The sequence below is a fragment of the Budorcas taxicolor genome, chromosome X, assembly GCF_023091745.1.
Source record: "Budorcas taxicolor isolate Tak-1 chromosome X, Takin1.1, whole genome shotgun sequence".
NCBI lineage: Eukaryota > Metazoa > Chordata > Mammalia > Artiodactyla > Bovidae > Budorcas > Budorcas taxicolor.
Genome location: NC_068935.1, coordinates 123,443,013 through 123,458,139, shown reverse-complemented (window position 1 = coordinate 123,458,139; position 15,127 = coordinate 123,443,013).

Here is a 15,127-nt window from a genome sequence, read left to right as displayed (position 1 = left end):
AGAAGGGTAGAGAGAAAATTATTTTGTCTTCCCTACAATCAGTAAAGATTCCACCTGCAATGCAGGAGACCGCCTGCAATGCAGAAGACCTGGGTTCGATCCTTGGGTTGGGAAGATTCACTGGAGGAGGAAATGGCAACACTCCAGTATTCTTGCCTGGAAATCCCATGGAGTAAGAAGCCTAGTGGGCTACAGTCCATGAGGTCACGAGAATTGGACACAACTTAGCAACTAAAGCACCACCACCACCACCACAGTAATAATGGCAGCTATGTTAATACTACAGAAACTGATATCTAAGAAGTACAACTAAAATGTTAGCAAATTATTTAATTCTTTGAGGTATTCAAAATAAATGCAAAATATGACTGTATAATAGCAGGTATCAGCTGAAGCCATCTTTACCAAATGCGTACAGGAGGTCTTTGTATTAATGTTTGCTTGAGGTTGCTTCTTCTGTGTGACTTACTAAAACAGATAAATTACTATTAATAGATTTTTCAGTTTGATATCACTGTTGAACCATAAGATCCCATGAGAGTCCAAGTATATTTTTCATACTAAAAATGAGGTACACTGCATGGTAACAGAACACTTCTGATTATACTAACAGCCTTTGAAAGAGATTTGATAGCTTGCTATTTTTTACATATTTATGTTCTAATGGACCAAGAAAAATTGAGTAGCCAATATAATATTAAAAAGCCATGAAAAAAGAGAAACACACTGCATATACGAAAACAATATCACTCCCCCAAAAGCAAGATCACATTGGGTACCTAATATAATTTATGAATAGTGTTTTTAAACTAAACATTGTATTTAGTTAATTTCATCATCTTTCGAATCTCTTTCCCAGTTAGCTACAACTTCATTTTCTTTGTTCAGGTATAAATTTTGCATGTGATCAGTCTCTTTTTCCATGAGATTATGCATATCAGAAGCTGTGCCATTAAGGAAATAAGGTTCTATAATTTCTAAGTATGGCACTTTTTTGGGGGGGGCCACACCACACCATACTACACCACACAGCTTGTGGGATCTTATCTCCCCAACCAGGGAGATGCCCCTTGTAGTGGAAGTGCAGAGTTCTAAGCACTGGACAGCTAGGAAATTCCCCATGGCATAGAATTATTATATTTTTAGAAAAAGACATATAATAATTCTATGACCTTTTCTTCTGCCTGCCATGTGAGGATTTCAACAATGCTATGTAGGAACACGGATATGTGGTTTGGGAGAGAGAACCCTGAACTGCAGTTTACTTTCATCTAGCCTACAGAAAAGGTATTTCTGTAAATAGAGAACAAAAGCAAGGTTTAATTTTTTAACCAATTTTGTTTTCTTCAGGTACTCATTTAAATATGTTGATAGTGAAGTGGTACTTTTGTAGTGCAAACATTTTTCTCCCTACTCCTCTCCCTTCCCTTTCCTATCTTTATTCACAATCCTGACAAAAAAGGAATAGTTTATAGGAGCTGACATTTTATTTACCTTTCTATAGCCACACAAGAATAACTGAATATTTCATATATCTCATTTTACAAACATAAATTTACTTACTTATCTTTTGCTCTACTTTAAACTTCTATAGAGTAGTATCTTAAACCAAATATGTAGACCCATAATACTAATAGAATAACCTAAAGTACAGATAAATGTATTCTTTTAAGAAACATTAGCAAAGAAATGCAATCAGTGTTAAGGGTTCAAGTAGTCATCTTTGGGATGTTGATATAATTCAAACATTCTGGGAACTTTTAAAACATTGCTTTCAGTAATTTTATGTGGCATGCTTATAAGAATGTATATTTTATAGCTTATTTTTCATTAATCAAAAACAGTATTAGCTAATTGGGGCATCAAATTTACTGGTTAGACATAGTTTCAGATGAATTTTTACTATCAAAGTTATTCTTGTAGAAAAAAAGTTTTTCAGTTTTGAAGGTATTTAGAAAACGGTGCTATAAATTCTATGCAATTTGAATGATAACATTAGCTTATGTTTGTAAGTTTACAGTGATTGTGAACACATTTTTTAATTTGAGCCTCATGACAATTCTAAGAATGGGAATTCTCATATTGCAGAAGAAAATACTGAGGATTAGTGGGGTCATGTGATTTGCCCAATATTACAGAGCCTTGAACTTGAAGTTTAGACAGCAGGCCCAACTCTTCTCACTCCTAATTTAGCTCTCTTTCTAAGTATATCATATCATTTTGCAGTTCTACGTGTTCTGGGAAGTTTATTTTTCTTATAATTTTATATGAAATTTATTTTCATACAATTTATAATAATATAATTTATAGTTGCTCTATAATTTTTATGAGGACATACTTCAATGAAAATTAAGGTTTGCTGCTAAAAACATCCTTAACTTTGCCTTTTGAATTTATACATTTAGGTTAATACGCAAGCATATGTAAAACCTCAAATCATTATTTCAAAATTTCTGGACATCTGGTACCATAAGAGTCATTGCATCAGAACAACCAATCCTTGATAATAATTAAAAAATCTGGACACATGCAAAGGAAAATAAATAATAATGTACACCTTTCTTTGAATGGCTATAATCTGCCATGAAATAAACCACAAAATAAAACTGTTTTCATAGAATATTAAAAGTAGCCACATGCCAATGGAAAAAAGCTTGGTAATTATGCCTTCAAACAGGACTTTTGCAGAAAGTTATTTGCTTAGAAAGCAAGAAAATGCTGTTAAATTCTCATTATCAACTGATTTCTGTTTCTTCTATCACATTCCAAATCCCATTATAAGTGGGTTAACATAACTATATGACATTGGAAACTGTATGTCTCTTCTAAGTAGAAAAGATATGTGGCTTCAGTCAAGTTTAGAAGTAATATATTGTTCTAAAAATAAGGTTTCTGACTTAGAAGACATATGGTGAATCTTCATGAAGTCAGTGAGAGAGGAGGAGTTGTCATGAAATGTGCTCCATTAGAATTGCCAGGGGGACAGACTGTACTTTCCCACTAACAAATGTCCCTTTTTTAATGTGACTGTCCCTATATTTTCTTATTACATGCACAGTTCTTTCCAATTCTTTCACTTTTTCCCTGTGAATATGTGAAATACTCTGTTGAATTTCTAGAATTCATGTTTCTAAATATTGACTTATTAGAACTCAAAAGGTATATTATATTACCAATTGCATATGAAAATGGAATTTAAAAAAAGCATGCTATAAAAGAGATAATTCTACCTTTGAGGGTGGAGGCTGCTTGATATGAGAAAGGCTCCACAGAGGAATTTAGATTTCAGTAGGGCCTTTTTGGGTGAGAGGGGTACCTGAAGAAGAGTCAACAAGAGAAGTAAGACTTCATTTTCTGATGTGGCTAAAGCAAAGTATTCTAGGCAATGGATAGAAATAGAGGTAAAGCTAAACTGGAGTCAGCCTGTAGATGATTTCAAACACCATGCAAGTGATTTCAGTCATTATGCCCTTGTCAGTCCAGTAGAGACTTCTGGTTTTAATTAAAATATTTTAAAATGTTTACCAAAGTAATACACGCACAAGACTTAATAATCTAATGGTACAGAAGGACTCAAATGAGCAAACCATAGTCCTCTGCCCTACTCTTAAGTACTCCCATTTTCACTCTTGTAAGTCGATTGTCACTATTAATAGACTTGTTAATTCAAGACACTACCATGGATTTTCTGCCAAGGCAGAAGAGTACTTAGCTAACTCATACCATATCTACTGCTTTATTAATTCTCCCCAATGTGATTATTTTCAGCTCTTATATTTCTTACTATTATAAGTCCAAGGAATATATTTAATGTTTATTTCTTTTTCATCAACAGTAGAAAGTAAATCTTTACTCTCTGCCATGTAAAATGAGTTTCCCAGTACTTCTATTTTTTCTCTTTTACTTTTCTTCCCTCTTTGAAATCACTTTATCTGACATTCATATAGGCACTTATGCTTATTTTTAATTAATATTTGCTCAATATATCTTTTTCCAACCTTTTACCTTCAACCTGCCTACATCGCTATATTTGAAGTTTATTGTAGATAGCATATAGTTATATCATGTTTCTTTCCCCACAAAGTTTTATTTCTTCAACAGTATATAGAATATTAAGTGGAATAATATGCTTTATGACTTGGAGAATCAGGTTGTGATATATTTTATTTTATTGTGCTTATGAGGGTTCAGCAAAAAGGATAATGAATAGGATTTTGTTTTACTTGAAGTATAGTTGAATTAAAATATTGTGTTATTTACCACTATATAGCAAAGTGATTTAGTTATACACATATATACATTCTTTTTCGTATTCTTTTCCATTTTGGTTTATCATAGGATATTGACTATAGTTCCCTGTACTATACAGTAGGACGTTATTGTTAGTTGCATCATCTTTTCTTTTTCATTGGAGAATAATTGCTTTAAAATATTGTGTTGGTTTCTACCACACATCACATGAATCAGCCATAGGTATACATACACCTCCTCCTTCTTGAACCTCCCTCCCACCTTCCACCCCTTTGGGTTGTCACAGAGCACCAGGTTAAGCTCCCTGTGTCATACAGCAAAGTCCCACTGGCTATCTGGTTCATATATGGTAATGTATATGTTTCAATGCTACTTGCTCAGTTAATCCCTCCATCTCCTCCCCACACTGCGTCCACAAGTCTGTTCTCTGTGTCTGTATCTCCACTGCTGCCCTGCAAATAGGTTCATCAGTACCATCCTTTTAGATTCCATATATATCCAATAATATATATGCATCATGTTTTTTAAATCCACTCTTAAGTCTGCCATCTTAATTCTTGTTTTCTGTTTACTGTCTGCTTTTCACTTCTTTTTTCTTGTTTCTGTCTTTCTGTAGGTTACTTGAATATTTTTAGAATTTCATTTTACAGATAGTTTTTGAGTATATCTGTTATATAGCCTTTTACTGATTGCTCTAGGCAATACATTATATATATATACACACACATAACTTATTATAGTCTACTGGTGTCATCATTTTACCAGTTCAATTGAAGTTTAGAAACAGTACCTTCTTTGTGTGGTTTTATTCTCCCTCATTTATACTATAATGATCTTACATATGTCCTCTTTATACTGTATCGGGCACTGTTATATTTTTGCTTCAATCATCAGCCATATCAGAATACTCGAAGGAAAATCTATATTATATTGCATTTACCCATGTTCTTTCTTCCTTCTGGATGTTCTACCATTCCTTTCTTATCATTTCCTTTCTATTTAGAGAACTTCCTTTAGCCATTCTTTTAGGGTAGATCTGCTGGCAAAATTTCTTAATTTTCTTTCATCTGAGAATATGTTGATTTACACACATCATTCTTGGAGGATATCTCTGCTGATTATAAAATTCTGGGTTCTTTCCTTTCAGTGCTTGAAAGATGTTGTGCCACTTCTTTTTGGACTCTGTGGTTTTCCTTTTATTTAAGTATTTTTATTGTGATAAAATATACATAAAACTTACCACTTTAAGCATTTTTAATTATAAAATTCAGTGGTATTAAGTACATTCACAGTGTTTCACAACCAACCTCTATTCATTTCCAGAATTTACCACTTAGACAATCACTCCCCATTCTCCCCTCCCCCAGCCCCTAGTAATCGCTATTCTCCTTTCTGTCTCTGTGAATTTGCTTATTCTAGGTACTCTGTGTAAGTGGAATTATACAATTGTGGTCCTTTTGTGTCTGGCTTATTTCACTTAGCATAGTGTCCTTAAGGTTCATCCATGTTGTAGCATGTATCAGAACTCCAATCCTTTTTAAGGATGAATAATATTTCATTTTATGTATATACCACATTTGTTTATAAATTCATCTGTTGGTGGACATTTGGAGTGTTTTCCACCTTTTAGCTATTGTGAATAACGTTGCTATGAACATTGCTGTAAAAGTTTGGTTGAGTCCCTATTTTTAAATTCATTTGGATATATACCTACAAGTAGAATTGCTAAATCATATGGTACTTGTTTTTGATTTTTTGAGGAACTGCCAAACCATTTTCCACAGTTGTTGTTGTGCAGTCGCTCAATCATGTCCAGTTCTTTGTGACCCCATAGACTGCACCACACCAGGCTTCACCATCTCCCGGAGCTTGCGCAAACTCACGCCCATTGAATTGGTGATGCCATCCAACCGTCTCATCCTCTGTCATCCCCTTCTCCTCCTGCCTTCAATCTTTCCCAGCATCAGGGTCTTACTGCCAAATTCAATGTCATGGAAATTGTCCTCACTGTTTTCTTCAAAGAGTTTTATAGTTTTAGTGCTTACATTTATATGTTGCATCCATTTTGAGTTAGTTTTTGTATATGGTATAAGGCAAGGGTCCAGATTCATTTTCTTGCATGTAAATTTCTAATTTTTGTTTTTTGTTTCATTTTGCTTTTTTCAAAAAATATTTCTTTGAGGAACAAGAGCATGAAGCTTCCTAGTTTGCAATCTTGCTATCATCCTGGATTCCATGGTTTCTGATGATAAATCAACAATCATTCACATTATTTTTTCCCCGTAGGTTAAGTCTTGTTTATGTCTGGCTGCTTTCAAGATTTTTGTTTTGCTTTTAGTTTTCAGAAATTTGACTGTGACATGTCTTAGTTTGAATTTGTTTGGTTATCCTATTTGGAATTCATTCAGTCTCTTGAATCTGTAGGTTCATATCTTTTGCCACGTTGGGGAAGTTTTCAGCCATTATTTATTTTAGTTGTTTTTCAGCACTTCCCTTTTTCTCTTTTCCTACAGGACTCCAATGACATGAATGTTAGATCTTTTGTTTTTGTGCCACAGGTCTCTGAGGCTCTGTTCTTTTTTGTTTAAGTCTGCTTCCTCTTTGTTGTTCAGATTTGGTAATTTCTATTATTTTTAATTTTTTTTTAAATTTATTTATTTTTGACTGTGCTGGGTCTTTGTTGCTATGCACAGGCTTTGTCTAGTTGCAACGAACAGGTGCTACTCTTCGTTGCAGTGCTCGGGCTTCTCATTGCAGTGGCTTCTCTTATTGTGGAGCACAGGCTCTAGGCTCAGGGGCTTCAGTAGTTGCAGCACGTGGGCTCAGTAGGTGTGGCTCTTGGGCCCTAGAGGGCAGGCTCAGTAGTCGTGGCACATGGCCTTAGCTGCCCCACGGCATGTGGATCTTCCAGACCAGGAATCAAATGCATGTCTCCTGCATTGGAAGGTGGATTCTTAACCACTGAGCCACTAGGGAAGTCTCTATTCTATCTTTCAATTAATTGATTCTTTCCTGAGTCACTTCCATTCTTGCTGTTTGACCTCTACATTGAATTTTTATTTCAGTTGTTTTATTCTTGGGTTCTTAAATTTTGTTTCTTTTTATGTCTTCTATTTCTTTGCTGATCTTTTTAAAATTTTTTCATATATTTCAAGTGTGTTTTTAATTGTTCACTGAAGTTTTTAAATTATGGCTGCTTTAAAATCTTTGTCAGATAATTCTAACATTTCTGTTATCTTGTTGGCATTAATTGTCTTTGTCTATTCAGTTTGAGATCTTAGTGGCTCTTGGTATGACAAATGAATTTCAACTGAAATCTGGACATTTGGGGTATTATGAGCCTCTGGATTTTAAATAAATCTTTGTGTTTAGTTGTGACACCACTCCAAAAGAGGAAGCAGAGGTGTGGCCCTTTTTCAGCCAGGTGTCATAAAGTCCAGGTTTCCCACTCAGCCTTCATTGACACCTGAAGGTGAGGCTTCTCATTATTGTTGGGCAATATTTGGACTTTCCGACTTTCTTACAGACTTCCACTAATATTTTCCAGGCTGAGAGGGGTAGAAGTGTTTCATTACTTAAGCTCACTATTTGGTCTCTGCTGACATCACGGGATGGGAGGTGGTATCATTAATGCTGGGCAGTGTTCAAACTCTTTACTCTCCGCAAGGACTCCTCTGACACCACTAGAGCAGAGAAGGGGACACTCTGTTACTGCTGAGCGGAGGAAGCAATCCAGGTTTCTCCCTCACTGGAAGTGGGATGGAAGAGGTCATACTGCCTGGCAAGGATGAAAGACCTAATTCCAATCTGGCATTCTCTGAAACCACCATGGCAGGGGTGTTGAAGTGCCTTGCGATAGCCTTGGGAAGTTAAAGAAGTTTACGTGCCCTACTTTGCCTTTTGCTGGCTAAGGTGGGGTGGGGTTTAGTTTTCTGAGTGGTGTTTGGCTAGAGTAGAATGGTTACTGTCTCAATGTTTTCTGCCTTCCTAAGCTACTGGAATCAAGATTGCCGGGAGAAATATCAATAACCTCAGATATGCAGATGATACCACCCTTATTGCAGAAAGTGAAGAGGACCTAAAAAGCCTCTTGATGAAAGTGAAAGAGCAGAGTGAAAAAGTTGGCTTAAAGCTTGACATTCAGAAAACGAAGATCATGGCATCTGGTCCCATCACTTCATGGCAAATAGATGGGGAAACAGTGGAAACAGGGTCAGAGTGTATTTTGGGGGGCTCCAAAATCACTGCAGATGGTGACTGCAGCCATGAAATTAAAAGACACTTACTCCTTGGAAGGAAAGTTATGATCAACCTAGACAGCATATTGAAAAGAAGAGATATTACTTTGCCAACAAAGGTCCATCTAGTCAAGGCTATGGTTTTTACAGTGGTCATGTATGGATGTGACTTGGACTGTGAAGAAAGCTGAGTGCCGAAAAATTGATGCTTTTGAACTGTGGTGTTGGAGAAGACTCTTGAGAGTCCCTTGGACTGCAAGGAGATCCAACCAGTCCATCCTAAAGGAGATCAGTCCTGGGTGTTCATTGGAAGGACTGATGCTGAGTCTGAAACTCCAATACTTTGGCCATCTCATGCAAAGAGTTGACTCATTGGAAAAGCCCCTGATGCTGGGAGGGATTAGGGGCAGGAGGAGAAGGGGACGACAGAGGATGAGATGGCTGGATGGCATCACCGACTCAATGCACATGAGTTTGGGTTAACTCTGGAAGTTGGTGATGGACAGGGAGGCCTGTGATTCATGGGGTCGCAAAGAGTCAGACACGACTGAGTGACTGAACTGAACTGAACTGAGGTTGCCTCTTTCCTGGTCATTAACTAGAGAGCTCAGGCTTTTTTTTTAGGACATTTTTGTCTGTGCCTTTCATTCTCTTCATTTTTCTAGGAAGGCAATGGCACCCCACTCCAGTACTCCCGCCTGGAAAATCCCATGGATGGAGGAGCCTGGTAGGCTGCAGTCCAAGGGGACGTGACTGAGCGACTTCACTTTCACTTTTCACTTTCATGCATTGGAGAAGGAAATGGCAACCCACTCCAGTGTTCTTGCCTGGAGAATCCCAGGGATGGGAGAGCCTGATGGGCTGCCACCTATGGGGTCGCACAGAGTCGGACATGACTGAAGTGACTTAGCAGCTTCTTCAGCTCTAAGTCTGTAATGAACAAAAAATAAACAACCCGGGAACTCATCACTGTGTCATTCCTTGGGTCTGAGTTCCCTTGCTTGTCTGCTTTCTTCTATATTTCAAAGCCTTCTTATGTTGTTTTATATATAATGTCCAGGGTTTTAAATTGTGTGTAGTGGGAGGACTAGGGGAAAGTAGCTCTCCTAGGTCCTTCTAGAAGTGAAAGCTCAACTCCTTAAATTACAAATATAAAATCACATCATGTTTCTGACCTGCTTTCAAGTCTTAAAGGTTTTGCACTACACTCCAAGCTAGTTACTACATGGACATAGAAGACTTTTTTCTAACTCCAGCCTATTTCTCTAGCCCCTTTCATGCCCTCACCCATTCTCGGTTTCAGTCACATGGACTTCCTTTCTGTTCCTCAGTCATGTCAAATTCTTTATTGCCCCAGGGACTTCACACATGCTTTACTTCTCCCTTGAATGAGCCATCTCTGATCTTTGCCTGCCTGTATTCTTTGTGTGTATTTCAATGCTGCCTGAAAGTCACCTACTCGGAGTATTCTTTGATTACTGTAAAGAATTTTCTCTCTCCCTTGCTATAGTTGTTCTCTGTCATTACACTTTGCACATTTCATGCCAGCATTTTTCATGATTTACATTTTTATACACATATTTTGTTTGCTTACTAGTGTATTGTATGCTTTTCACTAGACTGTAAACTCCATAGGTTCAGGAGCCATATTCATTATATCCACTGGTTTATCCATGATGCTTAGCCTTGTCCCTGGTACACAGTAACCATTTAATAAATGCCCATTGAATGAGTGAATGGAGACAAAACATTATACAATGTACAAATTACATTGCCATTTTATAATCTAGAAATATATGTATTTGCTTTGTATTCATATTTTCATATTTTGAAATACACCCAAAATATGTTTGTATGTCTCTTTCATTTTATTTGCTACCATATGTCAAAAGTATCTATTTGCACACTTTGTTCTGTTTAAAGGATTCAAGGAGAGCAACTATGTTTTACATTTTTGTATGTATAGTGCTTAGTACAGGGCCTATACCGAGTAGGTGCTCATGATGAAAAATCAATAAATGATACCTTTTGCAATGTGCTACAAAGTATTTGAAATAGTTCCTAAGAGGAACTAAACAAACCAAAATATTTTCGTAACTTAGATGATCCAAATAACCAAGTTTCCTTTCAAAATCAAGAAAATGTCAAAAGCAGGGACAAACTTATATGCCTCTCTCTCTTTCTGGATACAGCTCTTGGTCAGTGGGAATAAATGATGTGTTCCACTTGGTATGATCATCTTTAATTTTCCAGTCTTCCTAGAAGTAAATAAGACCCATTTGAGAAAAATGACAATTATCTATGGAGAAAGAAAGCAATCTTCCTTTCCCACTCCCCATCTTTATTCTTCTATACTCTGTGAATTATTAGTCAAGGATCAAACAATTTGTGTCTTAAGTACTTTTTATGTTTAAAATTTTTGATGTGTTGAGCTAATTTATAAATAGAATGTTTGAACTTATCTAGCATCAATTTTGCCAGTTCACATTTGCCACTATCAATAAGACTAATAAATGTTCAGATGAAAATGGACCTGACATTTTGAATATGAGGGAATACCCTAAGAGTGAGATGTTTTGTAAATAAATAATGTTAAAGCTCAGAAGAAAAGGTTTAGATCAGGTTTTTATTCTTACCCTGCAATATTAACATAGGATTTTTCTTTTATTAGTTATGGAGTTATCTTAGGCAGCCCCAGTGATTGAAGCAATACATCCTTTTTGAATTTGAAATCCAGCTCCTGCTGCTGCTCTTGCTGCTAATTTACTAGGCCAGGGCTGGACTGGCCTAGTTTATCCAGGCAGAGGTTCAGCAGAGCTCACTTTTTTGGGGAGTATTTATGGACTTCCAAGATCAAATCTGTGCCAAGTGGTCAAGCAATACCTAAGCAGCAGCATGGTGGCAGCTGCTAGGTTGGTTTATCACACCTCCATAGATTCAGTCAGTAAGGCAAAACCAACTCCAAATGAATTTTGAAAATTTATTATTTACACAGACAGCAACACAACATCAGCATGGTGTCAACTCCCCACGTCCCAAGTCCCATAGGATGATATCAAATTGGAGAGGCCAGATGATAGATGATACAATGGTAAGTCATTCTGTCACTGAAGAGCCAACTCTAAACTACTGCTGAACAGTTCTTTAGTCTGAAGTTGTATCTGAAGCTCCTATGAGATGGCAAGTCCCATTCCTCACTGGAACCAAGGTGGCAGATGAGAAATGACTTGAGATAGCTCCTCACAGTGTTGAATTGCCATGTTCCAGGAAAGATCACAGGTCATTTTGCCATGGCATGTGTCAGACTGTGGTAGAGCCTTGCCTATGCAGAGATGTGCAAGATGACCAGAATGTCATGGTAAAATTGTTCTCCTATAATCTGATGAGGAGGGGAAGATTTCAAAGTCAGCCTAGTTAAAAGGTGATATCATGGGCTTCCCTGATGGCTCAGATGGTAAAGAATCAGATGGCCTAAAATGTGGGAGACCTGGGTTAGATCCCTGGGTTGGATAGATCCCCTAGAGGAAGGCATGGCAACCCACTCCAATATTCTTGCCTGGAGAATCCCATGGACAGAAGAGCCGGTGGGCTACAGTCCATGAGGTCGTAAAGAGTTGAACATGACTGAGTGACTAAGCACATACACATCATTCTATAAGTGGTGAAAGTATAATCAGGTAAGAGTAGGGATCATTATTAATGGATGAGATTTCATCAGAAAATAGTACTGAAAGTGGTGGTGGTAAATTGAAGAACTGTTACCATTCATCGTGGAGCCATCTGAATAAAATATACACATAGACAGGTTATGAGGAAGAAGAAAAAAAAATCAACTTACAAAAAAGCTGATAGCCTATATATACTGTTTTCCCATTTTGACATCCAGTTCTTCCACAGGTATCAGTAAGGCAGGTGAAGATATCTAAACTGACAAAACCACCAGATTTTTCTTCTGAATTCTTACTAGAACAACATCATTTTTGCACTGCATGCCATTTTTCACTCTTTTCTATCTGAAACTCTTTTTTCATTGGGCTGCCATGACACTTCATTCTCTTGTTCTTCTTACAATTTTATTTTCTCTTTCTCTTCTGAGGGTGTCCTCCATGGACATCTCATACTCTCCTGGTCCTCATTTATGTTTTAGGAGTAACTTTCAAGTCTATATCTTCAGTCCATACTGAGCTTCACATTCCTGTATGTGAATGCAGAAACTGCCTACTGAGAAGCCCTTCTCACTTGTCCCATGGGTACCTCATGTTTAGAATGTCCACAAAAGAATATCTCAGGTCATTTTCCTTTCCCAAATCCTCTTTTTTTAAAAAATTTTAGATGGAGAAGAAATAATTTACCCATTCACCAAAGCTAGAATCATGCAAATCATTCTTGATATTGCTGTTTTCCTAACCTCTCATATCTAATCAATTACCAAGTTCTGCTGAATATTTATTAAATCCATCTGACCCAAGTCATGTCTTCATTGGTCTATTGCCACGTCCTCCAGATTGACTTCTCCCTCCATCCTGTCCCTCTCACATCTGTGCTTCTCCATGGCTGCCAGTCAATATAAAAACATAAATACATAAATATGACCAAATCACTTAGTTGCTTAAAATTCTTGAAAGGCTATGTTTTAGGTTACCTTTTAGTTTGAACTTTTTCCCCTGATCTGGCTATTATCCACCCCTCCCCTCATGTCCTGTTGCCTCTTGCTTTGCTTTTCAACTCCAGCCATCCAGGCACTTCTAGGCAGTTGCTTTGTAACTGCTCACACATATCATCTTCCCCCCAGTTGTTAGGTTCTCTTCAATGCGTAGTACTAGACACATCTATCACTGGACTTATCATATTATCCTATCAAATTAATTGTGAATGTTTGTTTCTATTACTAGTCAATGAGCATCTTGGTCATCTTTGCATCTACAAAATAAAGCTCATTTTTTTCTGATTAAGGATACAACTTGGGCCACCACATTGGTAGTGTTCAAAAAAATGTTTATTTAATAATAAGTTTATATTCTTTTCATTAATGGCTGCTAAGTATACCAGAAACTTCCCTGATGGGCTAGGGCTAGTCAAGAAAACTAGGTCTCCTAATCTTAGGTGGGCTCTGAGATTTTTATTAGACTGTGATTAATACCTGGAAAGAGTCCTAAAAACACTCTATTGGGATAATCTCAACTTCAGCCAATTTTTCTTCACTCAGAGATGATTGCTGTGAGTCTTGGTCTGGAAAGGACATGGCTTGATTTAATACAGTTTACCCCTGAGGCAGAACAGCAAAGAAAGGATTCTATTAATTTAATTATAGTCTCAGGGTCTTTCTCCCTGATAATATAAAGGGAAGTTTGGCCCAGAGAAGCACGCTTAAAGGTCCGTTTATGGTTAAAGACTACTCTTCCTACTTACCTCTCTGACTACTGGAGGCATAGACAGATTTGCTTTTTTCAGAGGCTTTGGTTCTTTACTCATACTGTTAGTTGAATTATACAGCAAGAAAATAAAAACATTGTTCCAGAAATTTTGCTTTACTTTCTCTGGAGCAAGTTTTACATACTCTTCTTGAGAATAATTTGTATTTAGTTTTATCATTACTAGTCTTATCTGAATTGGCTAGCTAATTTTTCTGATCAAGGTATACAACTTGGGCCAGCATAGAATACCTGCTTTTGGAATTATAGAAAAGGTTGGGCACAACTAAGTGGAAAAAAGAGGGCTCTCATCCTTTCCTCTCTTTCAGGACATGGACTACCCACACAGATGTTTTGTGTGGTCACTCCTCACTAATTATTCAAAAATGAAAGAGAAAAGAGAAAAAAATTTCTGATAATATATTACTCAATTTAAAAAGCAAGAAATCTAAATATTAAACAGGGAGCTATAGCAGAAACACAATCTAAACAAATTGGGAATATACCAGAAAGGGCTCTGCAAGATATTCTGTAAATATTAAATAACTAAAAAAACATTAAAATAAGTCCTCCATTGCAAGTCTGAGGTCTGTGCAGAGCAAGCTTCTTAGCAGAAGAAATGGGAAGTGAAGATTAAGGCCCCTATGAAATAATCTAGGTTAGAACATGTGGCAGTTAGAGATCTTCAACTTGCAGCTCCAGAAGAAACATTCACACATTATTTACTCCTGTCTTTGGCCCCAAAGAGACAAAGGCTTCAGGTTCTCTTCCCATCTAGCACCTAGATTCTAGTCAGAGGATCTTTGTAAATTTTGTATCTGAAGTACTTAGACTCATTACATATACTACAAAATCTTAACTGAAAATATTTTGGTCAAGACATTTTAATTTTTTATGGAAATCGGGAGGGTCTAAAAGACAAAAACAGAAAACTATAATAATTGGATTAAAAGATGATTTAAAGTGGTTTATTTTGGTATAGTTGCAGACATCTAATAAGTTCTATCTCCAACTGATTTAATCAATTTAATGTTTCTCCTTTACCTGCTTCCAAAAAGAATCCAAGGCTGCTTCCAAAGAATCAGTTTGGCTTTTATATCTAGACTGTTGAAGTATGTGTCACATATCATTTAGTGCACTGTTGTGATATGTAGTTTATGACAACATACCTTTTCCCCTAATCCTTGAGATTTGTTCATTGAGAAGACAAAATTAAGAGGTTGAAGT